This window comes from Mastomys coucha, unplaced genomic scaffold (genome assembly GCF_008632895.1).
Source record: "Mastomys coucha isolate ucsf_1 unplaced genomic scaffold, UCSF_Mcou_1 pScaffold1, whole genome shotgun sequence".
Lineage (NCBI taxonomy): Eukaryota > Metazoa > Chordata > Mammalia > Rodentia > Muridae > Mastomys > Mastomys coucha.
The window spans coordinates 70,514,354-70,541,985 of NW_022196891.1; the positions used below are offsets into that span (position 1 = coordinate 70,514,354).

Genomic DNA, 27,632 nt, shown 5'->3' on the forward strand with positions numbered 1-27,632 from the left:
TTTAGATGTTTTCTTATTTACAATATCTCCTTTCCCAGGTTCCCCTCCAAAAAAATAAAAATAAAAATAAAAATAAGAATAAAATAAAATAAGAAAAAAATAAAATAAAAAACCCCAAAACTAAAACAATCCCCTGTTCCTTCCCCCAACCCCCTGCTCACCATCCCATTCCCTCCTGCTTACTGGCCCTGGCATTCCCCTACACTGGGGCATAGAACCTTCACAGGGCCAAGGTCCTCTCCTACCATTAATTACCAGCTTGGCCATCCTCTGCTATATGCATGCTGCTGGAGCCATGAGTCTCCCAATGTGTACTCTTTGGTTGGAGTTTTAGTCCCTGGGAGCTCTGAGGGTACTAGTTAGTTCATATTGTTGTTCCTCCTAAGAGGCTGCAAATCCTTCAGCTCCTTGGGTCCTTTCTCTAGCTCCTTCATTGGGGACCCTGTACTCAGTCCAATGGATGGCTGTGAGCTTCTACTTCTGTATTAGTTGGGTACTGTCAGAGCCTCTCCGGAGACAGCTATCTCAGGCTCCTGTCATCCAGCACTTGTTGGCATCTAGATTTGATGATTGAATATGGGAAGGATTCCCAGGTGGAGCAGTTTCTGAATTGTCCTTCCTTTAGTCTCTGCTCCATAGTTAGCCTCTACAACTCCTTCCATGGGTATTTTGATCCCCTTTTAAAGAAGGAACTAAGTATCCTCACTTTGGCCTTCCTTCTTCTTGAGTTTCCATCTGCATAATGGAGTACTACTCAGCTATTAAAAACAATGAAGTTATGAAATTCTTGGGGAAATCCTGGAGAATATCATCCTGAGTGAGGTAACCCAATCACAAAAGAACATACATAGTATGCACTCTCTGATAAGTGGATATTAGCCTAGAAGATTGGAGTAGCCATTCTAATATCTAACACAATTGACTTTCAACCAAAAGTTACAGAAGTTATGAACCAAATAGATTTAACAGATATTTATAGAACATTTCATCCTAAAACAAAAGAAAATATCTAATAAAAAAAACCTGACAGTCATCAAAATAAACCACAAAGCCTCAAGGTCATTTGAAAACAAACAAGCAAAAAACAGATACAAGAAGATTGAAATAATCCCATGCATCTTATCAGATCACCATAGACTAAGGCTGATCTTCAGTACCAACAAAAATCAATGAAATACCCACATTCACATGGAAGCTGAACTATACTCTACTCAATGACAACTTGGTCAAGGAAGAAATAAAGAAATTAAAGACGTTTTTAGAATTTAATGAAAATGAAAGCAGTACTAATAGGAAAACTCATAGCTCTAGGTGCCTCCAAAAAGAAACTGGAGAGAGCATACACTAGCAGCTTGACAGCTCTAGAACAAAAAGAAGGAAATACACACAAGAGGAGGAAACAGCAGGAAATAATCAAACTCAAGGCTGAAATCAACCAAGTAGAAACAAAAAGTATAAAAGAATCAACAAAACCAGGAGTTGTTCTTTGAGAAAATCAACAATACAGATAAACCCTTAGCCAGACTAACCAGAGGGCACAGAGACAGTTTCCAAATGAATAAAATCAGAACATTTTTTTAAGTGTTTCTCAACCATTCAAGATCCCTATGTTGAGAATTCTCTGTTTAGCTCTGTACCCAAATTTTAATTGAGTTATTTGATTTTCTGGTATCTAACTTCTTGATCCTTTGTATATTTTGGATATTAGCCCTCTGTCAGATGTAGGGTTAAAGAACATCTTTCCCTAATCTGTAAATTGCTGTTTTGTCTTATTAACAATGTCTTTTGCCTTACAGAGGCTTTTCAGTTTCATGAAGTCCCATTTGTCAATTGTTGATCTTAGAACCTGAGCCATTAGTGTTCTGTTCAGGAAATTGTCTCCTGTGCCAATGAGTTCAAGTCTATTTCCCACTTTCTATTCTATTTAGATTTAAAATCTTAAGGTCTTTGATCCACCTGGATTTAAGTTTTGTACAGTGTAATAAATATGGATCTATTTACATTCATCTACAGGCACACATCCAGTTAGAATAGCACCATTTGTTGAAGATGCTTACTTTTTTTCCATAGTATGATTTTGGCTTATTTATCAAAACTCAAGCGTCTGTAGGTGTGTGGGATTATTTTAGGGTCTTTGATTCAATTCCATTAATCAACCTGACTATTTCCACACCATTAACTTATAGGAGTAAGTTTTTGCTCTGAGTACATCTTGAGATCAGGGATAGTGATACCTACAGACGTTCTTTTATGATTCAGGATTGTTTTAGCTGTTCTCTGTTTTCTTTCTTTCTTTTTTTTTATGAAGTTGAGAATTACCTTTTGAAGCTCTGTAAAGAATTGTGTTGGAGTTTGATGGTAATAGCATTGTATCTTTGTTTCTGAGGTATGTTTTTTTTTTTTTTTTGCAGAATGATGGATTCTGTTTTCACATCCATTCTGCTACCCTGTGTCTTTTTATTGGGGAATTGAGTCCATTGATATTGAGAGATATTAATGATCAATGATTGTTAGTTCCTGTTATTTTGATGTTGATGGTGTTAGTGTGTGTTTGTGTGTGCATCCCTCGTTTTGGTTTTGCTGGTACAGAACTACTTATTTCCTGTGTTTTCTTGGGTGTAGTTATCCTTCTTGGGTTGAAGTTTTCCTTCTAGTATTTTCTGTTGGGCTGGATTTGTGGATAGATACTGTTTTAATTTAGTTTTGTCTTGAAGTCTTGTTTTCTCCATCTACAGTGATTGAGAGTTTTGCTGGGTTTAGTACTCTAGATTGGCATCTGTGGTTTTTAGAGGTTGCAAGACATCTGCTCAGGTCCTTCTAGGTTTTAGAGTCTCTGTTGAGAAGTTGGATGAAATTCTGATAGATCTGAATTTGTATATTACTTGGCCTTTTCCCTCTTCCAGCTTTTAATGGTCTTTCTTTCTTCTTTAGATTTAGTATTATGATTATTATATGGTGGGAAGATTTTCTTTTCTGGTCCAATCTAATTTGTGTTCTGTAAGCTTTTTGCGTGTTTATAGAAAATTTTTCTTTAGGTTGGAAAAGTTTTCTCCTATGCTTAGGTTGAAAATACTTTCTGGTCCTTGGACCTGGAATTCCTTACCATCTTCTATTCCTATTATTCTTAAGTTAGGTCTTTTTACAGTATCCCAGATTTCCTGGGTGTTTTGTATCAGGGATTTGTAGATTTAACATTTTCTTTGACTGATATATCAATGTCTTCTATCATATCTTTTGTGCTTGATATTCTCTCTCCCATATCACGTATTCTGTTGGTGATGCTTGCATCTGTTGTTCCTGTTCTCTTTCCCAGGGTTTCCTTCTCCAGGGTTTCCTGTGTTTGTGTTTTCTTTTTGCCTCTGTTTCAATTTTCAGGTATTTCCTTCAACTCTTCAGTAATATTTTCCTATATTTTTGAAGGGATTTGTTGCCTCTTTTTTTTTTTTGTTGAGTGTATTTTCCTGTAATTTGTTCAAGGGACATTCATTTCCCCTTTTTATGGATTTAAGGTCATTTTCTTGTGCTACAATTGTGTCGGGATATCCAGGGCTTGTGGTAGTAGAATAGCTGTGCTCTTAAGGTGTGACATATTTTCCTGGCTTTTGTTGATTTTATTCTCAAGCTGGCCTACAGCCATCTCATTGTTTCTGGATGCTACTTTGTGTTTCCTATTCAGTAGGTCTGATGAAGGTAGGCTGGGCAATGAGTAGGAATCTAACCTGTAGCCTTCTGGGTCAGCAGGTCTGATGAGAGGTGACTGGACAATGGAGGTCTGGGGGGACAGCAGATGGCTCTGGGCTGCTGGATGTGCTTCCAGAGTACTTAATGGGCAGGATAATCTAGGTCACACTTCTTAACTTTGTCCCCTTAAATACTGTTATCCTCGACAAGCGGTAGTGGTGCACGCCTTTAATCCCAGCACTTGGGAGACAGAGGAAGGCGGATTTCTGAGTTCGAGACCAGCCTGGTCTACAAAGTAAGTTCCAGGACAGCCAGGGCTATACAGAGAAACCCTGTCTTGAAAACAAAACAAAACAAAACAAAACAAAACAAAAACAAAAAAAAAGACTTATCTTCAACCATGGGGAACAAAACTTCCCACATACAAATCCTCAAGTATATCATCCAATGATATCCAAACTACAGCACCAGAGATTCAGTGAAATACATGAAAGAAAAAAATACAGTCTCACTCCTACACCTCAAACCATACCAAGGAATTACAAAATCATTTGTCAAAACCAATAATGAAAAGAAAAATGTTTTAAAAGCTTCCAGAAGAGAAACACAAATTTTTCATGTTCTAGATAGCTTTAACTGTCAAATTGACAAACCTTATATTTATCCAAGAAGAAAATTCAATTGAAGAACTGCCTAGATCAGATTGGTCTGTGGGTACTTCTCTAAGAATTTTCATGGTTATTAACTGATTTAGAGGTTCTAGCCCTCTTTGGACAGTACCAATCCCTAGAGAGGTAGTCCTAAGATATCTAAAGAAATCTAGGTGTGAACCAGACAGTTAGTATCATCCTCCTCAATAGTTTCTGCCATACTTGTTTTGCTGTGAAGTGGGCTCTTCATTCTGGGTTAAAGTATAGAGTAGCAATCAGGCTTGATGTATGACATGACTTTTCTTAGGGAGACACAACACACATCTTTACTCATTCCAGGTAGGGATCCCATGATAGACCAAAGTATGGATACTACCGAAATCCAATTCGGTGAACCAATAAGTTTTCTTGGGGTTATAGGACTAGGGGTGAGGGGTTACATATAGGAGCAGAAGTGACTTGGAGGCAGCTGCATTGCCAAAGCCCAAACCAACATGGGGTATAGCTCTCAAAGCTGGGAACCACTGCACACTTCACAGCTGGCAGGTACCTCAGCAGGTTGGAGAATATTCTTTCCAGCTCAGTTGGTCTAAACCTCTTCCAGGTAGCTTAGCTGTTTTGATTTTTTTTCAGTCAGCTGGTCTGGACTTATGAGACTGCTTTGTAGATTGGCTTGTTTGAGGCTTCTTTGCAGCATAGATACATTAGTCCCAGAGGAACTCTCAGCTTACTTTGGCAGGGAGGAGCCTAGTGGATCTAGTCAGTTTCAGGGACTTCCTGGAGCATTTTTTTTTTAACTTTCCTGTCTAAAGAGCTTCTCTGCAGAATGGAGTGTTTCAATCTCAGAGGAATTTTGTTACACCATACCTGAATTCAAGTTCCTGCCTTAAGTTTCACCATGATAGGTTCAGTGAGAGGCTGTTACCTGGAATCCTAAGACACATAAGCCCATTTTCTCCTAAAGTTGCCTTTAGTCAAGGTATTTAGCATAGGGGCAGAAATTAAACCAGAACAGTTTGCACAGAAATATTAAAATCAGACTTCTTATTGGAGACAGTGAAAATCAGAAACAACTACACAGTATCTTTACTAAATGATAATGTCAGTGTGATTAAATTTCATATTCAGAAATATGACTCCCTTTTGATTTTAAAACCCAAACTGTGAAAATTTATTGTCAACACACCTGTGGTGGTTTGAATAGGCATGGCCCCCATAGATTCATGTGCTGGAATGCTTGGCCCACAGATAGTGACACTATCAGGAGGTGTGGCTTTGTTGAAGAAAGTTTGTCACTGTGGAGAAAGGACTTGAGGTCTCCTAACGTCAAGCTTAGGTGTAACAGTCTTCTTGCTGCCTACAGATCAAGATGTGGACCTGTTGGCTCATTTAGCACCAAGTCTGTCTGCATGCTGTCGTGCTTTCCACTATGACGATAATGGACTAAACCTCTGAAACTGTAAGCCAACCCCAGTGAGATGCTTTTATATGAGTTATCATGGTCACAGTGTCTCTTGATATCAATAAAACCCTAACTAAGGCACACCTGTAATACAATAAATACTACATGTCCTTCAAGTGGGAGAAAAGTAAATGAGGATGTACACAATGGGGTGAAAAAATTCAGAAATTGGGAATGTCTAAGTTAATCTCAAATACACTTTAAGATCATTTTAAGGGAACACCAGGATGGTTCATCAAGCAAAGACACTTGCAATCCAACAATGCAAGCCTGATGACATGGCTTCAGTCGCTAGAGCTCTTGTAAAGTTGGAAGAAGTTGGTGCTGGAGAGATATCTCAGTGGAGAGAGTACTGGCTATTCTTCTAGAGCTCTTGGGTTTTACTTTCAGCAAACACATGACACTCATAATGATCTGTAACTCCAGTCTCAGAGGATGCCTTTGTGTGACCTCTGTGGGCACTATTTCCACAAAGCATATTTATATACCTGCAGACAGATACCCATAAATATAAAATACAAATACATAAATCTTTTAAAAATGTGAAAAATAAGTTGACTCCACAAAGTTGTCATGTTATGTTCATACATGTACTATGAAGTGAGTAGTCAAAGATCTGTTTTTCTCTTTCTCTCAGTCAAAAATATTCATAAATGAAAAATACTTTAAAATCTTCTTTAGAAAATATTACAGTTTAAGAAAGTTTTACAGTTTTAGAAAGTATTACAGTTTAAGCCATGTGAAATGTAAATAAAAGTGAAAATATGAATATGCAAGGAGATTGGACATCCATTGTTGTAAGCTGTTGGTGTATGTGAGGTGGTATAATGCTTTCTAAAAGTGTGCTATGACACATGAAGAATAACTATTATAAAACCTGGAGCAACCACTTAAAAGTAGAACAAAGAAGTTTAACTAATAAGCCAATGTTGGCTATGAGATACAATCATAAAATGCAATTAAGTAATACAGGAAAGGAAGAAAATGGAACAAAGAAGAGTTGAATCATATAGCTGAATGGCAAAGCAATAGATTGAGCCCACCAGACTAATAATTACATTAAGTCTATTTAAAATACAGAGACTGTCAGACAAAATGAAACAAAACTATTGTATGCTTTCTTACATGAAGCATACTTTAAATATATGGAAAAACAGGTTTAAAGTAAGGACAAAACATTGTATACTGTGAAATCACTATGTTTAAGAACACTGTAGGGACTACATTAATATTAGATTTGTTATGCTTAACTAAAGGAATACTGTTCCTTTAGTTAGTTCAGACGTAGGAGATATTACACAGTGATGAATGAGATAGCCTGTTTATGAGAAAGATGGTATTCTAAATTAGGACATGTCTAATAACAGAGCCTTAAAGTATTATACAAAAACACAGCAAAACTAAAATGAGAATAGACAAATATATAATTAATATTGACAATTGTAGTGGCTCTCTCTATTATATGTAACAAGTAGAGAAAGAGTTATCAGGAAATGCCTCAAAGACACTTTCTGCCAATTTACACAACTGCTGCAGACAGGGAACTTGTCTAGCAAAAGGAAACAAATTTAAAGAATTTATAACATCAACCAAGATGTGGGTGCTGATTTAGACTCTTTAGATAATGTGAGTTTGGACTGGAAGACCCATAGAAGCCAGGGAACTGGTAAGGAGACTTTCGGAAGATTTCAAGGAAAACAGGATAGAAGGTAGGCTGTAAAAATAAGAAAAGGGATTAGTGGACCAGAAAGGGTTAAGTGGGATGGGGATGGAGTACAAGGTAGCAAAGGAAGTAGGTGGAGCAATGACTAACACTGAAGACTTGTGGGAAAGCCACATGGAAACTACTGTAGAAGCTTCCTGAAAGCTATACACTATGTAAATGAAGTTAAATGGATCTTCTCTAAAATTGGGGGGGGGTTAGGGTAGGGGGGCAATGCTCTCTCAGACAATACAGGGTATCAATGAAAACCCACTGGAAGGTATGGACTACCAATTTTCTAGTTTTTGGCTAATCTATAGACTTCTCCCTTCTCCCCCCCCCCCCCAATTATAGGCTATTCCCTCTGCTCTGTTTACAATATAGAACTTGAGATGCTTCATCCCTGTTAGCCAGCTTTGAAGGTGCTGGAAGGTTCTATGAGTTCTATTCTACAAGGTAGAACTCATGCCTGTATATTTAACTGGGTCCCAAAACTATGGATTTACCAGCCATGGGCCCTACAGAAGAATCTGCTATATGGACTAAACTGACTCCTAATGATTTATTGTTATACCTATAGGCTAGTGCATCTCTCAACCCTCATCACACACACTCCTTTTTGTGGTAGATGATGATCTATACAAAGACCTGGAATTGGCCAATATGCAGAGAATAAGAGACTTTGAAATGCTCATCTCTAAATATAACATCTATATCACATCCCTTTCCTCAAGACTCAGTGATCATCTTGAAAGAAAGGGAAGAAAGAGTGAGTATAAGAACCAAAAGAGTGGATTTCTATAGGAAAAAAAACAGCTATTTGCTTTGCTGGACAAGATAGCGTGGTCGTACATACCATGCTGTCTCACAGCGGTTGTGACTGCATCCACAAGACCTTCACCAGATCAAGCCTAGATGAGGAGACACTGGTAACTGATAGCTGCTGGGGGTGGGGGAGCGCAGAATCAGTTTTTCAGGGATGTAGGTCCTACAAGACTACCCATGCTTCAGAAGATGATCTTACACCCATGCACATACAGGCAGCATTAGGCAGACTTGGACTTAGTGGGTTAATAAAAGAGCACATGATGTTGGGGGCGCAGGAAAGACAAGCAAGGAACTGGAAAAGAGGGAGTGGGAGGAGCACTTGTTCAAAACATATTGATAAGCATCTTTGAACTGCTCAAACAATAAAACATAATCTTCCCAGGGATGATCACACCAACTGATTATCCAATACTAAATGGTCATTCCCCGAACCATACATACAAGTAATACTGTACACAGAGCAGGTTGTACTTATGTATTTATGAATATAAGTACATATATATGTAATAGTAATAATAATGGCAAATGAGACTATGAATTTGAAGAAGAGAAAGGAGGATAAATGGGAGAACTTAAGGGAGACATATGTAATTATAATCTCAAAAGAGTAAAAGAAGTTGAATAAACAGCTAATAGAAAATAATTTTAAAACAAATATATTTTTAAAAGATTCATATGGCATAAAGTGTTTTCTAACATTGTACAGAATTAAATTAGTATTCGATAATAAATATACACAGAAATATCCATAAATATTTATAAGTTAAACAATACTCTTAAATACCTCATGGGTCAGTGCAAAGTGAAAAGAATAAGTCGAACATGGTCTGGCAAAGAAGTACATTAGTCCTTGGGAGCTAGTGAGGCAGCTCAATAGGTAAAGACATGTGGTGCCCATCCTGGTTGCCTGAGTTCAACTTCTGGGATCCAATTGGCAGGAAGAGAGAATCCAGTTCTGCAAGTTTCCTCTAACCTCCACAGGTTGTGCATTCATACAAGACAAGTAAATGCTGAAAACACTCATAAAATATGTCTACTTTTCTAGATTAGTGTATAAACTCAAACAGTCTCAATTGAAATTGCACAAGCTTTAAAAAAATACAAATTGAAAATCTAATTTAAAGTGTATACAGAAATACCCTAGACAACCAAGACTTTTGAATAGAAGAAAAGCAGGATATCCAGGCTTACCACAAATCTACATTGATTTGGACTATAGGCTCTGAAATATTAGCATACATATAAATCACTGCAAGAGAATGGGGAATACAGAAGTAAACGAAATACAGTTAAAGCATTTCCAAGCAATAAGGGCAATAAAAAAGGTACTTTTTTTTTTTAAAAAAAAAAACCAACAACTAAGTTTTCCTGTTACTTATAAACCTTTTAAAATGGCAGAGTAAACATTAATCATTCCTTCAAAGGTTCATGGAGCTTGCAGTGATAGAATATTTTCTAATATTTAAAACAAATGTAAACTGTTTTTATAATTTTCAAAATGGCATGAAGTACATTCTATCATCACAACAGAATTAAGTTATGAATCAGTAACAGAAAAATAGGCAGAAAATATCTGGTTATTTGAAAACCAAATTCCATACTTTCAAAATAACATGTGGCACAAACGAAAAATTCTAAGGAAATTTTAGTTTGAATCGAATAAAAATAAAACATATCAAACTGTGTGTGCTGCTGAAGCCAGGCTTATGTAATAAGGCCAATACGACATTGACCCTTTTGTATGAGACTAGAGGGATGAGGCAAAATTAGCGCTCCTTCTTTCCATCTTCAGAAACTCGGTGATAATGATAAAGCTAGTGTACACAGACCCACTTGAATTGTTGTATGTATTAAAAGCTAAGTAATACTCCACAGAACTATCTCAAGTATTCTAATTGGATTGTTTTTCTTATTGTTATATTTTGAGAGTATTAACTATTTTACCTAAGATTCTAATATAATGACTCTGGACATTTCCATTTAAGTTACAGAGCCATATGACAGTGGAAGGAATCCCGAGGTGGTGGGAAGAGGAGGGAAGGTCTCTATAGCATCCTAGCATCCTCCATGACTTCAGTCACACAGTTATGAGAATGAGGATTCATTTTGTTTTTACATATTAAAACGTTTATTAGAAAAGAAGAAGTGTGGGGCAACATGTAGGAAATATCTATTTATTTCAGTTTTTTGAGCACTTACCATATTCGTTGGTGCTGGTACTTACTGATAGCCCTTTATTCATTTATTAACACTGAGATTTTAACTTTGAGAACAGAAGCCGAGGTTATTAAATTTAAACTATTAAAGTGAAGACTGTCAGGGATATTTCCAGAGGCAATAGCGAACCTAGTGCATTTTTTTCCCAGACATTATTTCAACTGCACAGCTTCTTTTGTGAAATGTCAGCAGTTGCGACGACTTCACCTTGCCCCTGTGAAGCAGAAATTATTTGTTCTGTTGCTTATCCTGAGCTCTTGGTTTGGGGCAGCAGTAGATGCACCTTTCACAGAGAAGACAGCACCCAGGAAGGGAGTGGAATGCTGCAGGGCTTTGGGTTCTGAGCTCTGAGGTCTCACAGATCTCTATGGAATCAGAAGGTCCCGAGTAAGTTTGGATTTGGACACAGAATAGGCTGGGAAGCCCTGTGACCTAATCAATGGGATGTATGTGCAAACAAAGAGCTGAAGGGTCAAGTCGAGCTAATGACAGGAAGGCTCTTCGTGCCTCTTTTGGGATGAATAATGTCAGGCAGAAAGATTGATTTCCATTTCTACCATCAGTGTCTAGTGAACATTTAACAAGCGGAGAAGCCACAATACATAGCGGACGATGATATATTTTACTGAGATGGGATAAAGAGGGTTCTGGATGAGGTGTTATGGTTCTTTGGAAACGAAAGAGAGGTTCCCACATGGCTGTAAGGACTCTGATGAAAGGATAGGTTGAAGGCTATGAGAGAATTGGTCATTAACTGACAGTGCAGTGAAATTGTAAGCTCCTGAGAGAAAGCTGGGCTGTGCATTTCTTTCCACCTCTGTGCTAGCTAGCAATCCTGAAATGTTAAGTGAGCAGGCAGCAAACGCAAGAAAGAGAGAATGAGAGAGTGGGAGCCAGAGAGGAGGGGGAGGGGATGAAGAACCATGTAGGCGAAGGGGAGAACGGGGGGGGGGGGGGGGGGGGGGGGGGGGGGAGCCCGATGAACAAGGCAAGAATGTCAGCCCTCAGGATTCCTCCTTTAGTCCAGCGAGGCCAGAGCCCAGGGCTCCCCTTTCAGGATTTAAGAGAACAGGCTGTGATGGAAGAAGCCAAGAGGACCTATTCTTTGAACGAGAAACAATGGCCTCCAAACCTGGGCTCCTGGTACAGTGAATTGTTAGTTATATCCATCTACATCCTTTTTCAGATATGAATGCTTTCAAATAATTCTGGATCTCTTCTCATTACTGAAATGTAGGCCCCTGAAGGTTAGGATACAGGCTATAATGGTACTTTTTAATAATTAACTACTATCGATTTATCAGCCAAAGGTCATCCCTTCCTACATTTGAGAATCTCAAACTCCTGGCACCTGAGAAGAGAAGTAAAAAAATCATTCACAAATTATTGATACACTATAAGTCCCTGCACGTCTCACCCGGTACATGGAGACCATGAAAGATCTGAGCTCAATGATAGATGCTCCTACTTTAAGGGTAAGGCCTTTAGCACCTCTCCAGGTTGCCATGCCACCCATGCCTGCCGGGTTTCTGGTCTTGGAGTTGGCAGGGGCTACCGTGGAGGAAAGAAACAGTTAATTGAATGATCGGATCTGTGTTTTTCCTTCCCTGACATTTTGTTGGGTAAATATTTTTTTTTCTGCCTTTCTTTTCTTAAACATGTGCAGGAAGAGGTTTTATTCCCTAGAGAATACATTGATTACCAGGTGAAGTTGGTTCTACAGCTGGAGAAAGCTGCAGAAATTTAATTTGCTGTTGAGCGGTACCTGACTTCCTATCCGCAGGCTCCTTTCCTTTGATGTGTAGTGCAAGGACATGGAACGGACCTCATTAGATCCAGAACTGGGGAATGCAACTTGCACAATGAGGTTGAAATCCTGGTTCCAAAACCACCAAAACTTTGTCTACCCCAGAGCTTGCTGGCGTTTGCTTTTAAAGCCTTCCTTAGGCTCTTAAGCCCATAGACAAGCCTGGTAAAGAAGCGACATCAGGAATGGTTTGCACGGGCTCATCTCAACCTGTCCAGGGGAAGCGTTACCACACCTATTGAAATGAGTTCCAAAACAATGCTTGTATTTTTTTTCCTTTTTTTTTTTTTAATTGAAAAATGTCAGCTAGCATACACAGTAAGTCTTCGAGACAACTTGATACATGTATACTTTACATTAACTCACCCCCCCTTCATCGTTCCTTATCCCCCCTCTTCCTTACCTCCCCCAAATTAGTTCTCTTTTACTTTTATAAGACCAGCTAGCTCTTTGTGGAAGTAATTAACTGTCTACCACTCTGTGTCTTGCATGTATCTAAGATAAATCTCCAGTGCTGGTATTTTAAAAATCAGTACAATAGAGTTCACCCCTGAACCCTAGAGTGAAGTCCTTTAATGTCACAAAGCCTTGCCCAAAGTACTGAGAAACAAATGTGACTGGCATTTGAATTGCATCGTTATCAGGATCTCGTCCTTTTATTTCTGGAGCTTCTTTTGTGTTGCTTGTGTTTCAAGTTGCCTGTTACATTCAGTTAATTTTTAAATGCCTTGTTGAGCTTGTGAAACGACTGCCCCTCACAGAGGGCTTTTGTGTACAGTTATTAAGTTCTCCATTAATCAGCTCTTTATTACCCCAAGGAGCAGAGAATTAGGGAATAAGCCAAAATATATTTTGTACGTGCAAAATGATCCTGCAGAATAAATCTGTGCTCTACAGCGCATTTACAGAATTCTCTTCTGGTGTTGGAGTGGTACCCATTTCATCATTTTGAATGGATGCTGGATTTCTGTATCTGCTGGGATGATGATACAGTTTTCCTTTCATTTCTGTAATTGTGGTGAATTAAGTTGATTGATTTTAAAATGTTAACCCCATCTTTTTTTATTCCTAGAATAAATACAACATAATTGTAATGCATTACTCAGCTCTCATCGTGCAACATTCCTTGTCAGTATCTGCTGTTAGGTGATGCTCTGAACAAATAAGTTGGGAAAAGTTCCTTCCTTTTTATTCTTTGAAGAAGTGCTTATAATAAGATGATTGTTTAAATGTTGGTTGTCTGATAGATTCCTTTTGTAGACAGATTTTAACATATACTACTTTCGTTGTTATCCATATGATGTGTGTTAAAGAATGGGGAGTAGTCAGGGCATGCAGAAACCATCAATGGTTCCCAAGTCTGCCTTTTTTCTTTCACACACATAATACTTACTTCAAAGCTTAACTTGTAAGTTAGGCACAGTAGGAGATTAACAAGAATAATCAACAGAACAATGATAGCATTCTGTGATAATAGTCAGGTGAACATAGTCTTTCTGTCAAAATATTATAGTGTGTTAACATTTCAGTTAATAAAAAGTATCTTCTGGATATTTCGAGGTTGTGTCTACATTCTTGATGTCATTAATCCCCTTGCTTCAGGCCATTTTCAAGTATGGTAAGAGATTCATGAGCATAAGCACTGCAACACCCCAGCAATTCATCTGATGGCTGGTAACCACTGAGGCAGTAGCATATACAGCGCAGATATGCTGTTCAAGGGATGGGTGGGCTTGGGTAGGAGAGCAAGGGATTACATCACAATGCTCAGAACGGTGCTCAGTTTTTATTACCTAGGAATTGTTTGTTGGTAGAACTTTTTTTCTGATGATCAAGTGAAACCACAGACAGTAAAAATGCAGGTAAGGGGGTGAAGGGTACAGATATTGAAATAATATGATTTCTTTAGTACCTAAGATTACTCAGATTTCTGTTGTTTTGTGAATTCTTTGTTTTAGGTTTAAAATCTAAAGTATTGATGCAAAATTATTTGAATATCTTGTTTTTTCCGCTAGTAAGATGACTCAGCAGGTTAAGGTGTTCACTGTGTAAGCCTGGAGTCCTGAGGTTGATCACTGAAGCACACACAAGGTGGAAGGATAGAGCCAGATCCACAGAGGGGTCCTTCACCTCCACATGCTTTTCCTTAACATGCGTGTACAATCTCCCTCTGTCATGCATGTATAAACTCTCCTACCCTCCATTCACATGCAAACATATATATACATTAAAACATTAAAGATATTTCTTGTGCTTTCGTTTCTTGTTCTATCTAATTAGCAACCTATAAAATGTTATTAGTTTTTCTAAAGAACATTTGGTTTTGGTTGGTCCCTGTTTTAGTTTGTTGTCTATTTGCCTAAATCTTTGCATTTATTTTTTCTCATTTCTTTAGGTTTCTATTTCTGCTTTATATTTTTAGGTTTATATATAACTTATTGAATCCAGTTTACAAATGCACAGTTAATTAATTTTAATTTACTTCTCTAACATACACATCTAAGGCTTTAAAGTTTCTTATAATCACAGCTGAACTACATATAATGACTTTTATAGTCCCCATCTTTCTTGTCATGCAAATAGGTGACTTTCTAATTTCCATTAAGGTTTCTTTTCTATCCATTGAGTTTTAGGAATTTATTTCTAGAGGCTGGAGATGTGGCTCAACAGTGATGAGCACCTCCTCTCTTGCAGAAGACCTGAGTTTGGTTAAACTCATACTGGGTGATTGATAAACACTTGTAACTCCAGCTCCAAGGCATTTGACACCCTCTTCTGGTTTCCATTGGCAAGGAACTTATAAGCATAAATCTATACACATGCACACATAATTAATCATAAAATTTTTTAAATATAAAACTGAAGTTTGTATTATTTAGCCCAAAAGCCCATGAAACACGTCCTTTAAATCCAGAATGGCCACATCAACATTTTTTTGCCTTTTGCATCTTTTTTTTTTTTTTTCTTTGCCAGTGCTTGGGATAAAAGATGAGACCACACTTTTTATTAGCCTGAGGAAAAGACTATAATAGAGGTCAATACGGTAAATTTTAAAAAGTAATTCTAAAGTCCTTTGAATGAAACAGTAAAGATCTATCTTCAAATTATCCCTTAGTAGTTTTACGGTATAATATGTACTTTTAATTTGCGAAATCAGTAACAATAATAGTTTTCTTTAAAATACATTTATTAGTTGTTACATACACAAGGCAGGGTATGTATTAGGTTCTGAAGGGATGAAAGGGAAGAGAGAGATGATGTAATTATATTATAATCTCAAAAAATAAAAGAAATACATTTTAAATGAATAGGTACATTTAATTGGCAAAATAAAAAAAAAATTGGAAACGTTTTACCATTTCTATTACAAAACACACGGCCAGAAGCAAATAAAGAGGATTTGTTTGTTTTGGCTCACATTTCAAGGGTAGTCTATCATGGTGGTGGAGGCCTTATGGCAGGAACATGAGGCATGTGGTCACATCACGCTACACCATCACATCACATCACGTCGCGTCACATCACGTCACACCACACCACACCACACCAATCACGTCACGTCACGTCATGTCACGTCACGTCACGTCACATCACATCACATCCACAGTCAGAAGCAGAAGTGATGAACACTGGTGTGTGCTTGCTTTTTCCTTTTTGTTCAGCCTGGGGCTGATGCCAACCCTTGGGAGATGCTACCCATATTTAGGGCGAGTCTTCCCACTTCAGTTGAGCCATTATACAATCTTGCACATTCGTCCAGAGGTTTGTCTTCTAGATCCTTCCACGTGTACAACAAAGATCGCAGCAAGTGGGATTTTTTTTTTAAACAGTTGAAAAAGAAGCTACATTTTACTACTCTAGGGTGCCTCCTCCAAAAGTGAGGAAAACATCCCTTAAGGATGTAAGTACTGTGGTCAATCTGGTCTTTTTTCTCTTCCTTTCTTCCTCCCACCCTCCCTTTCTTCCTCTCCCCTTTTTCATTCTCTTCATCCTTCCTTCCCTCCCACTTCCCCTTCCCTCCTTCCATTTTTCTCTCCCTCCCTTCCTTCATTTTCTTCCTTCCCTCCCCTACCTTCTTCCTTCCTTCCTTCCTTCCTTCCTTCCTTCCTTCCTTCCTTCCTTCCTTCCTTCCTCCCTCCCTCCCTCCCTCCCTCCCTCCGTCCCTTCCTTTTGCCTTCCTTCCTTTCTGTCTTTTTCTCAGGACAGAGGTTCATTCTGTAGCCTAGACTGCCCTCCTTGGTTGTATTCTTCTAGGTTGAGCTTGTAGCAATCCTCCTGCCTTAGCCTTCCCAGCTCTGGGATTGCTGACATGTGCCATAATCCCTTGCCATCTGCCCCTCTTCTAATTATCCCAATGGTCCTAGGAAGGAATCATGGAGTACACTGTCTACTCCCAGAGAAGTCTTCCCTGGGAGTAGCAGTGTAGCCGTCCTTGGACAGCTGTGAGTAGGACAAACAAATAAAGACTGTGTCTCGGAATACAAAGCATTGAAAGGATCTGGAATGTCCAGGAGACATGATTTTCTCCAAGGAATCATGAATGCAAACAGTGATTTCATCAGTTTAGCCAGTTCTACCTGGTTGGGGCGGGGACAATCACCTTATATTTGATTTCATTCTTGCTTTTTTTAAATAGGATCAAATGACAGTAATTTGGTAACCTTAAATGTAACTTGACAAAAAGAGAACTAGCTGCTCCCAGCCACATTCAGAGAACACTGAAGCAGAAATGAGTAACCCATGTTCACATTTGATTTTTACCACTACAAACTCTCCATTTACAATCCAAAGCAACTGAACAGAGAGGATACGAGGAAGAGTAGACTTAATTTCTAAGAAATAAGGAGAACGAAAGCCCTGATGTAGCAAGTGATGTGATATCTTTGAGTTGGATGAAATTGTAGTTGAGAGGAGAGAGCAGGGCAAGAGCCCAGAGCATAGTTTAATGGTTTAGGCTGACTTAAGAAACAAAAAAACAAAACACAACTCATTCAGATATATTCTGTATGTTGCGTGTATCATCAGACCCCTTGCCTTCACTTTTCTATCAGTCTCCTTAGTTCCTGTAGACACTTTCTTTTCTAGTTTTATGTCATAAGTACATACGTACATACATAATTTTATGTGTCTTTATAAAAACCTAGAAACCACAAATGAGAGAAAACATCTGATATTTGTCTCTTTGAAACTGACTCAGTTCACTTAATATGTTCATTTCTGATTGTATTACGTTTTCTGCAGTGACAGCTTAATTCTTCTTTATGACTGGAAAACTTTTACACACACACACAAAAAGAATATTATCTTTGTGTACATTTTTTGGTTGTTGGATTGTTACATTGGTTCCTTGAATTAGCTATTGTGAGTTCCACCATAATTCATGTGCAAATATGTCTGTGATATGACATAGAATCCCTCAAGTCAATAGGCTAGACTGATATAGTTGGGTCGCATGATGCATTTATGTTCAGTTTTTCTTTCTTTACCTTTCTTTTGTTTTGTTTTCTTTTCTTCTTTTCTCTTTTTCTCTTCTCTTTTCTCTTTTCTTTTCTTTTCTTTTTTTTTTCCTTTTCTTTTTGAGAACCCGTCTGATTTCCATGGCATCTGGATTAGTTTACATCCCCACTGGCGATGTATGAAGGTCCCATCTTATTCATTCACATCCTTGCCAACATTTGTGTTGTTGGTAATTTTTTTTTTATCTTTTAATGTTATCATCTATCATCTGTTTATATTATTATATTTTTTGAGTTATAGGCCCTTCCTGACATTTATCTGATTTGGAGGCAAGGACTTTCACGCCTCATATTGCAGTTTATGATATTTGCATCGCTGGAAGATAAAAGTTGACTGAGCTGAGAAGGGACTGGTGATCTTTTTGTCATGAAAATGATTGTGGAAAGAGCTTTAGGGGTCCCAACTTTTTTATATTGACTGTGAAGGACAGTTTGTGCTTGGTTTTCTGAAGCATAGAGAACACAGGACATAGCAGGTACAGAGAAGATTCCAGGACTGAAAGCTTTGGTGTTTCTCATGGCTGGAATATCTCACTGCCTTGGATAAGGAAGATGAAGGACCCACCCTCACTCAAGCTTTAGGGGCATGAATACCTGGAGCAAGGAGCAAACTGATGGCTCTAGTGTAAAAGGCTGGTGAAAGGAAGTCTGCAAAGTTTCCGGGAGAAAAGGAACTCTGCAAGCATCGAGTTTCACAGAAGCTTCTTCTGTTTTTGGAAAGGAATCTGGGGAATCCCGATGATCCCTGGGAGAAGGATGCTCTGCTCTGGGAGAGACATTCTGCAGAGCCAAAGTGCTACAGAAGCCATGCTTTCTTGAGAGATGCAGCAGACCATGCAGCCAAGACTTTGTCTGTAAAATGTCTCCAAGGAAAAGTGGGCTCTTTGAATATTTGCTTTCACACCTAGTCATTATTTTATGTTTTATAATCTTTGACCATTCTGTATATGTATAATGAATTTTGATGATTTTTATTATACACTATCCTCTCTTATATTCCTCCTTGTCCTCCTTATCCCCTCAGCAAGTCCCCCTTTTGCTTTGATGTCTTTTTGCGTGTATGTGAGCCACTGAATTTAATTATGGCTGCACACATGAGCATAAGGTATTAGCAAGTAGCCCTGTGGCTATACCACTGAAGAAAGTTCTTCTTCCCCAGTACCCACTAGCTTCTCATAATTCCATGAAGGGTAGAACTTCATGAACCTGTCTATCAAGCATGGTAAAATGTTGTAAATTTCTTCTGCAGATAGCCACAGCTATAGTGAGTCTATGAATGCACTAGACTAGACACACACAGAAGACTGTGCTTTGAAAGGTTTCCCTCCAATCTTCTGGCTCTTACATTCTTCCCACATCCTCTTCTGTGATGTTTCCTGAGCCTGGATGCAGGGCCTGGTGTCAGGGAAGTGATGTCAATGTTTGGTTTAGGGCTGAGATCTCAACAGCCACTTATTCTCCGCACTATGACCATCTGTAAGTCTTGACATTAATTGCCACTGATGGTATAAAGCTTCTATCACGAAGGCTCAGAACTAAAATAGGCAGTCTAAATATAAGGATTCAGGGAATGTAGTCTGATGACATATCATCCTAGGCAAACAACAGTGGGAGGTTCCCATCTAAAGCTATGATCTCTTTATCTGTCTTCGTCAGTGTTCTATTGCTGTGAAAAGACATCATGACCATGGTGACTCTTCCAAAGGAAACCATGTCACTGGGGATTGCTTACCATTTCAGAGCTTTAGTATATTGTGGTCATGGTGGGGAGCATGGTAGTATTCAAGCAGGTTTGGTGATGGAGCAGTAGCTGAAAGTTCTATACCCTGATCCACAGGCACCAGGAAGAGAAAGTGCCACTGGGCTTGGCTTAAGCTTCTGAAGCTTCACCAGCCAGTAACATACTACCTCCAACAAGGTCACACCTACTTCAACAAACCATACCTCCTAATCCTATTCAAGTAGTGCTTATTAAGCATTCAAATCTGCAAGCCTATGGGGCCATTCCTATTTCAACCTCACACTAGCCATCAGCTCTAGACAGAAATTCCCATTTGTGGAACAGGCTTCAAATTTAATTAGATTGGTTGATTTTAGTTTGTTACCCCAACAATAATCCCACCATGATTATACCAGTGGACAAGTCTAGTCCATCAGGTCATTATCCTAGTCATGGAGTCCATAGTTGGGTAGGACCATTGATAACTTCTCGCTCCTACCTACAGGTGTAGTACCTTCCAACACTACAAACAGTATACATCAGGGAGAAAACTTCCAGCTCAGCTCCAGTTTGATTTCTCTATATTCTGCCACCAAGTGTGTAGCAATGTACTTAGCAATAGAGTTTTATCATCTAGTCCTAGTGGGCAGCAAAGAGAAATCACAACAGCCTGTGTTGTTTGGGGCGGGGGAGGGGGCTGGTGCCTCTTGAACCGGCAACTTGTAGGAAGGTGTTCCACACTTAACACTGAAATTTCCATTTAATAGCCTATGGCTTCTAGGGGTAGCATTATTCACCTTACAGAATCAATACATCCATGGTTAAAACATATTTTAACTCTCAAAATAGCAGATTGCATATATATCTCTATATGTACATATACATACGTATATTATGTTTGTGTATGTATCTTAGTTTCAGTTAATGTTTCCTCTGACTTTCTCCTGTCCACTCTTCCCTGACTACAAGCCCTCTTTAAATCTTCCTAGCACAGTGCTCCCTCTGTGTTCTTTCACATTGCTTATGTTCTACCACACCTGTGCCTCTTCTCTCTCTCTTAATAGCACTCTACTTTCTGCGTGGCTTCTGCAGGCCTTACAAGACTGAATATTCTAAATTAGCAGTGAATATGGAAGAACTTAGCACATCATGGGCAGTACTTTTATTGTGCAAATGGTCCTTGAGTATATACTAAAAAAGGCTGAGCAAGCCAACAGAAGCAAACCAATAAGCATTACTCCTGTGTGCCTTCTGCTTCAGTTCCTGCCTCCAGATTCCTGCCTTCAGCTCCTGCCTTGAGTTCCTGCTCTGACTTCCTGGGAGTAAGACATGGGCTGGGAAGTTGAAATAAACTCTTTTCTCTTCTTTGCTCTTGGTCAGGACATTTTATCATAGCAATAGAAATGTTAATAAGATAGACAGTGTTTGATTATTTGCTTACTGTCACATAGACACTCACACTCTATACATTCTAGATTGCTCATTATCACCTCATTAATAATGCCTTAGACCCTCATGACTTGAATATATTCTTAAATTCCATTAGATCATTTTTCTGTTACATTGTATTCTTCTTGGAGTAGCCCTTAAAGCTCACATGAGACATAAGAGTACTAGATATTTTTTAATTCTCCATTAATTTTAGCGAAGTGTGTGTGTGTGTGTGTGTGTGTGTGTGTGTGAAACTGTTGAATACAAAGGTGCCTCATTATAGTCCCAGGATACTCAACTCTAAATGCACTTTTCCTTTTCCTCCTCTTTCTACTCTGAACTTGTCAGATGGGGTGGCAAAAGGCAGCTCTCTGGACTAGATGTCATTTAATGGATAGTAGCTTGACATTGAATTATTGCAGGAAGTGATCAATGTTGTTTTCTAACTCTCTTGTGAGTTGGTAACAGTTGACATATCAGATCTAGAAACTAGAGCATTTTACAGCAGTAAGAGGCCTCACTGCTCTCCCTTAACCATCTTCTACAGATAATCCTGATTGTCTATCTCATTCTGGGCTCAGAGAGGCCCCTGTCATTAGGTCCCAGAGAGCTAACCTGTTAGGTCATTTTGCAGAAGGGCTTTGCATGCTATTCATAGCACATGAAGTATAAAAATGTGTTGTGATTTTTCTGCCCATGGTTTGGCATGGACTTCAGCGTGAGCCAATTTTAATTTCTTTGACTTCTCCACTAGTTGCTAGTGTGACACTTCGGAAACAATTTTAGTTGTGGCCAGCCCCACAGTAGTCATTTGGGGATGGTTGTTTTAGAATGCACGGATGATTCTGATTTGACCCTTCAGCTTGTTTCTGTAGCAGAGAAATTTCAGGAGTACAGTTTGCAATGAGTGCATGAGCAGCTGACTGTATTGACTCAAAACAAAGATGCTACAGTCAGGCTGAGGGAGATAGTGCAGCAACGTGCTTACAATGTAAGCATGAGGACCTGAGATAGATATACAAATCCCATGGGAAAAAAATCATGAGTAGTGGGATATGCCTATAACCCCAGTTCTAAGGAGGCAGAGACAGATAGATACTTGAGGCTTTATGGCCAATCAGCTTAGCTTACTTGGGGGCTAGATAATATGCATGGTGTTGGGATTCTCTTCATATTATCTTTCATATATTGCTGTCATTCAGGTGCCATCCTGAGAAAAGATATGGGTGAGAATTACCTGGCACACTGAGAATTTTTTTTTTTTTATGACTTAGAGCTTACTGCATAGTATACTCTTCAAATTATTGCTGCATAGGATGAAGATTAAACTATGGAGTGTATTCAGTCATCCTAACCATGGAGTAGGAAGTTCCTTTATGTCAGGCAGAGTAATTATGGTCAAAACAGAGGATTTGCATTTTCTCTGAACACCAGAATTTGTAGTGTGAGCACTCCTCTGTATAAGATGAATGAAGACTTCCAACTTCTCTCTCTTTCTCCTTTTCCCTGAAAAAAAAATCAGGTTTTGACATCTGGCAGCATGCCACATGGTATGTGTTACTCATCTTGTTTCTGTCAATGACAATCTGCCCAGAGTTCCATTGTGGCCATTGGGAGACATCTCTACACCATCCATCTTCCTGTTTCAGAAAAGATCTCACTTACTCTTCCAAGGCTCTGTAGAAGGCTAAGATATATTTCAGCAATAGCCACAATGGTAACTGAGGAGGGAAGGATAAATAGGTGGAACAGAGGTGATTTTTGAGTATAGTGAAATCACCTTGTATGATGCTGTGATATATGCAGATTATAAAATTGTAAAGACACATAATCAACGCAAAGCAGAATACTGATGTACAGACTGGTAGATCATGGTATTCATGTGTCATTAATAGTTCACAGATTGTAAAGTGTGCCAAAATGATAGCTGTGCTCCCAATGAGGAGGCATGTGCTAGGGAGGGATAGAATATGTGGTAACTTTGGACTTTCTTCTCAACTTTGATATTAAACTACAAGAACTCTAAATAAAAAGGCTTATTAATTTAAAATAAATAATTCAAAGAAAACTAAGATAGTCACACTGTTTTGCTGTCTTTTAAAGCAAATTTGTGAAGATCAAAGAATAACCAAGTTTCTAAAATATATGAAAAATATTCAACATGGCTGATAGGGACATATATACCAAAGCTGTATTGAAATACAGAGTGTTTAGAATTATTTAACCACACTGAGAACATGGAAATGGGAGCTCTTACTAGTGTTACTCTTTGTGTTGTGTATGCTATAAATTTTGATAAATTTATATTGTGCATTTATATTGTTCCATGGTGGCACAACTGTGAACGGAAGGTTAAAAATGTTTTAAATTTATACAAAATAAAAATTTTAATTTTAAACATTACTTATTGCTTAATCTACCCTCCCCCTCTGTCTGTCTTCTATTGTTTTCCATCTTGTATGTGGGATCAAGCCCAGAACTCTTGTGCATGGTCATTAAGTGATATGTTACTAAAGAAATATACCCACTGATCCTGAGCTACCTTGGTAATCATAAATTTTGGAAATAGAGAATGATTTTTGTCTATCCACACTACAGAATATCACACAGCTATATAAAACAATGCACAATGCATTTTATCTATTTTTGTCAATCTTAAGTGATGACTGTAATATGTTTTAAGTGAGAAAGATACATATTGAAAAGTAATGCATGTTGGAGAGTCTAGATGATAAATAATCATGGCCGATTCATGGAAAAATGGTAACAGCATACAGGACAAACTGTTACCTCTGATTACCCTGAGAATGAAGGAAAGGGGAGCATTGTTGGCCTTTTCTTTATTTGCTAGCAATGGTTTTGTTTTTTATTGTTACAATAAGTAGGTTCTGATTTTGTAGCTTGAAAGGAAAATTCAATAAATTTTAGCAGAGATAAAACAAAACAACAAAAGAGAAGCTTCATGATATGGCCTCAGGGTCAAACATCTATAGACAACCAGACCTTTTATGCTGCGAAGACTGACTGCCTCTTAGCACAGCTTTTGTGCATTACTACACTGAGAAATCTGTTTGTTTTTCCATGCTTTGGGGAGTGCTATAAAAAATTAGTTTTCTCCTGCCTGAGCTTGGTACATGGCTTGCTTCAGGATAAGATGCCTGTTAGTCAAGGCTCAGGAACTGGGTGAAGGAAAAGATCTCTGACACTGCATCATGTTCATCCTGTTCCTAAGTGGCTTTGTACTCAACCATAGAACAGTGTACAGGATAATGGATCAAGCCACATAAAAGGAATTAAGGAGATGACAACTTTTTTTTTTCTATCAAAGATATGCATTTGGGCAGATATCAACACTGGAATATAATGTATTAATAATGTGATCCTTACTCTTGAAACTTAGAGGGACTTGCTCTTCTGCTGGTCTCCATCCTCTCTGGCTCTTACACTCCTTCTGCCTTTCCTTCTGCTGGGCTCCTTGAGCTTGTGGGGAGGGATTTGATGGAGACATCCAATTTAGAGCTGTGTGTTCCAAGGTCTGCCTGTCTGCATGATGTCTGGCGATAGGTCTCTGAATCTGTTTCTATCTGCTGCAAGGGGAAGCTTCTCTGATAACAGCCAAATAAGGCATTGATCTCTGAGATAACGCAGTTTCATTAGGAGTTATTTTATCACTACTTCTTTTCGAGATCAGTATTATTTGGTTTTACCCCAGGTTTCTGGACTGTCTAGACTCTGGTTCTTTGTCACGTGTTCAGTATGATGGGTGTGGGTTTCATCTTGGTGAGTGGGCCTTAAGTCATATCAGACAGGAGTAGCTTTTTTAGGTCACTCTGGCTCATATGTTTTTTAAAACAACTTTAACTTTTTAGTTAAAATACAATTGCATCGCTCCTTTCCATTTCTACCCTTTAGCCTCTCCCATGTCTTCTCTCTAACCTCTACCATGCCACCCAGCTCTTCTCAAGCTAATGATCTCTTTTTCTTTTGTTATAATTGTAACATATTTAAATTCATAAACATATAAATATAGTCTATTGAATCTGTTTAATGTTTATGTGTATATGATTTCAAGGCCTGACCCTTTAGTATGGGATGGATACTTAGGGGTAAGGGGTGAATCATTCTTGGGAAGGCCTAATGTTTCCCCTCTCAGCAGTCATCCCTGGAAAGGTTGACTAGAATTGGGACAATCTTCTTACATATGTAAGAAGTGGTTCATACATATGCTGGTGAGTTTGAGCTGGCCATTGGAAAGAAAGCTCTTAATAGGGTTGCTTAGTGTGCTTGTGGCATGGAAGTGGCTCGCTAAGAGGTAGAGAGGTAAGAAAAGGCAAGAAGAATGTCAAATCTTTCATGAACCAAGCTTGCAAGTTACATGCCCTTACTTTTTAATTATTGGTTTTTATTGATTTATTTTAAACTTTATTACAAACTTACAAATAAAAAAATATTTTGCTGGCCAGCGGCAACAATAAGAATGGGTTTTCTGGAATATGGGGTCGGGGACCTGGCAAGCCATATCATTACCTTAATCCACGTGGAAGGTTCTTAAAAATTAGATGACACGGAAGTGTGATCACTCAGCCATCTTTCATTTAATCATCTGACTTACAAAAGTGAAACCAGGTAGAATAGGTGAGGCAAAATCCCTCCCCCAAGTTCGTCAGCATGCTGGCCCAATCAGCAACTCATTATTTGGTCTCTGGAGGCAGGATTTCCGATGTAACTGGAACCAGGAGAGAGGCATGACAAATAGCAGGAGGTGGGCAGAGAGGTGTGGTTACGAGAGGCTGGCAGGCAGGGTCTGAAGAATCAGCCCTTAAGCAGGAGGGTTATAAAAATACATACATCAAGATTAAATAAATTCAAAGGCTACACAACACAGTGGATTTTTGTACAGTTACAGTACTTTTGTTACGTTTTAGAAACTCCTTTGCCAGTTTCTAAAATGTTTACTTTAATTTGTGTGTGTGTTTGTGTGTGTGTGTGTGTGTGTATGTGTGCCCGTGCGTGTGTGTGCACATGTGTGTGAGCTTATGTGTGTGTTTTCTCATGCCATAGTATATGTGTGGCACACATGTGATGGGCAGAGGACAACTTGCAGGATTTGTTCTCACCTTCCTCCATGTGATTTAACTCATGACATTATTCTTGGCTGGAAGTGTCTTTACACATATTGACCCATATGCCATCACTTTTATAGACTATATTCCATTGGAACCAAGTCACTAAATCCAGGCCATACTCTAAAGAAGACAGATAATTCCAGTTTTTGGAGAGTGGACGTCAGAGATTTGGGTATAAAGTTAGAACTACCATATAGAACTTATTGCATTTCTGTTGCTTTCTGGCTGTCAGGAACTTTTGGAAATTTCAAGCATGCCGATTTTTTTCCCCTACAGATTTGCACTTTTTTTTTTCTTCTTCACAGATTTTCTTTAACTTCTCAGGATTTTGGTGATCCAAGTTCTTTATTCTGTTCTTAAACCTTTGTACTACTCTTTTTTTGCCAGATTTTTATATGCAATGTTAAGGATAATATTAAAACTAAATTGAACACATGAGTATAGACATCTCCAAGTCCATTGGACCTAATTTTGCCTGGATCTAAATCCAAAGATCTCAGTTACCACAATAGAGTCCTTCCTTGGTATCAATGGAGGGTTGATTCTACTACTTCCTATAAATAAGAATATTTTAGATACGTATATCCCCTATATTTTTCATATAAACTATGTGCATACTTCTACATATTAAATTCATCTCATTAGAGTATTTATCATACTGATTAAAATATAAATGACATGTAAATAATCCTTATCCTATGTTGTTTAAGGAGTAATGTCAAAACTTGTGCATATTCACCACACCCACACCCTTATATATGTTAAAATACTAGCTTGAACAAAATTCAAGAAGATAGAGCTCAAAGAGTATTCAAGACAGGTTAAGCATCTATGAAGTAGGAGGAAGACATCCAGGCCCACCTATCTTGCTTTCTGTGGTGTACAACAAGTTTAAATTTTGAATTTTAGAATTTTTTGGAGTTGTGCTCCAGTATCATCTCTGTGTGGCCGGTTGAAACTGTAAATTCAGAATTCTTGAATACAGAATACTATTTTACTAACAGTAGCCATTATATCTGAAACACTTATTCTATGATATACATGATTTCAAAGTTTTATATACATTCACTGGAGGTTCATATTACCAAGTCAACCCTTTGGCTCAGACCCCCATTCACAGAGTAACTTGACTTCCAACCTCTGAACTCCCAATTTCTTTTTTTTTTTTTTTTCTGGGGCTAAGAATGGTTCAATTCTGGCATGAACTCTCTTATCTTTGAATTGGTATGAGTGTCCTCTTTATCTTTTCTCTCATAGAGCTGACCGACTCTCCCACAAGTCCCTGTTCCTTCCACAGCATTTTCAGATTCCATTTCCTTACCTGCTTCTTTTGGGAATTAATTTAAAAGAAAACGAACAAAAAACTCCACACATGATTCTAGCATGCAGGCATGCTTGAGAACAGTTGTCCAGGTCCTACACTACTCTGTTCTTCCAGATGATTCAATTCAGTGTACACTGACTTTTCTGCTGTCTCTCTAACCTACACAGC

At 38.4% G+C, this 27,632-nt stretch overlaps 1 long non-coding RNA gene across 3 annotated transcripts in view; it reads left to right on the forward strand.

The window, feature by feature from the left end:
- The first annotated feature begins 14,056 nt into the window (after positions 1 to 14,056).
- Positions 14,057 to 27,632, forward strand: part of LOC116071168 — a 71,561-nt gene continuing 57,985 nt past the window's right edge. For all 3 annotated transcript variants that reach the window (XR_004110745.1, XR_004110741.1, XR_004110742.1), the window contains exon 1: positions 14,057 to 14,209. This is a non-coding gene — a long non-coding RNA (uncharacterized LOC116071168). The remainder of the gene's footprint in view (positions 14,210 to 27,632) is intronic.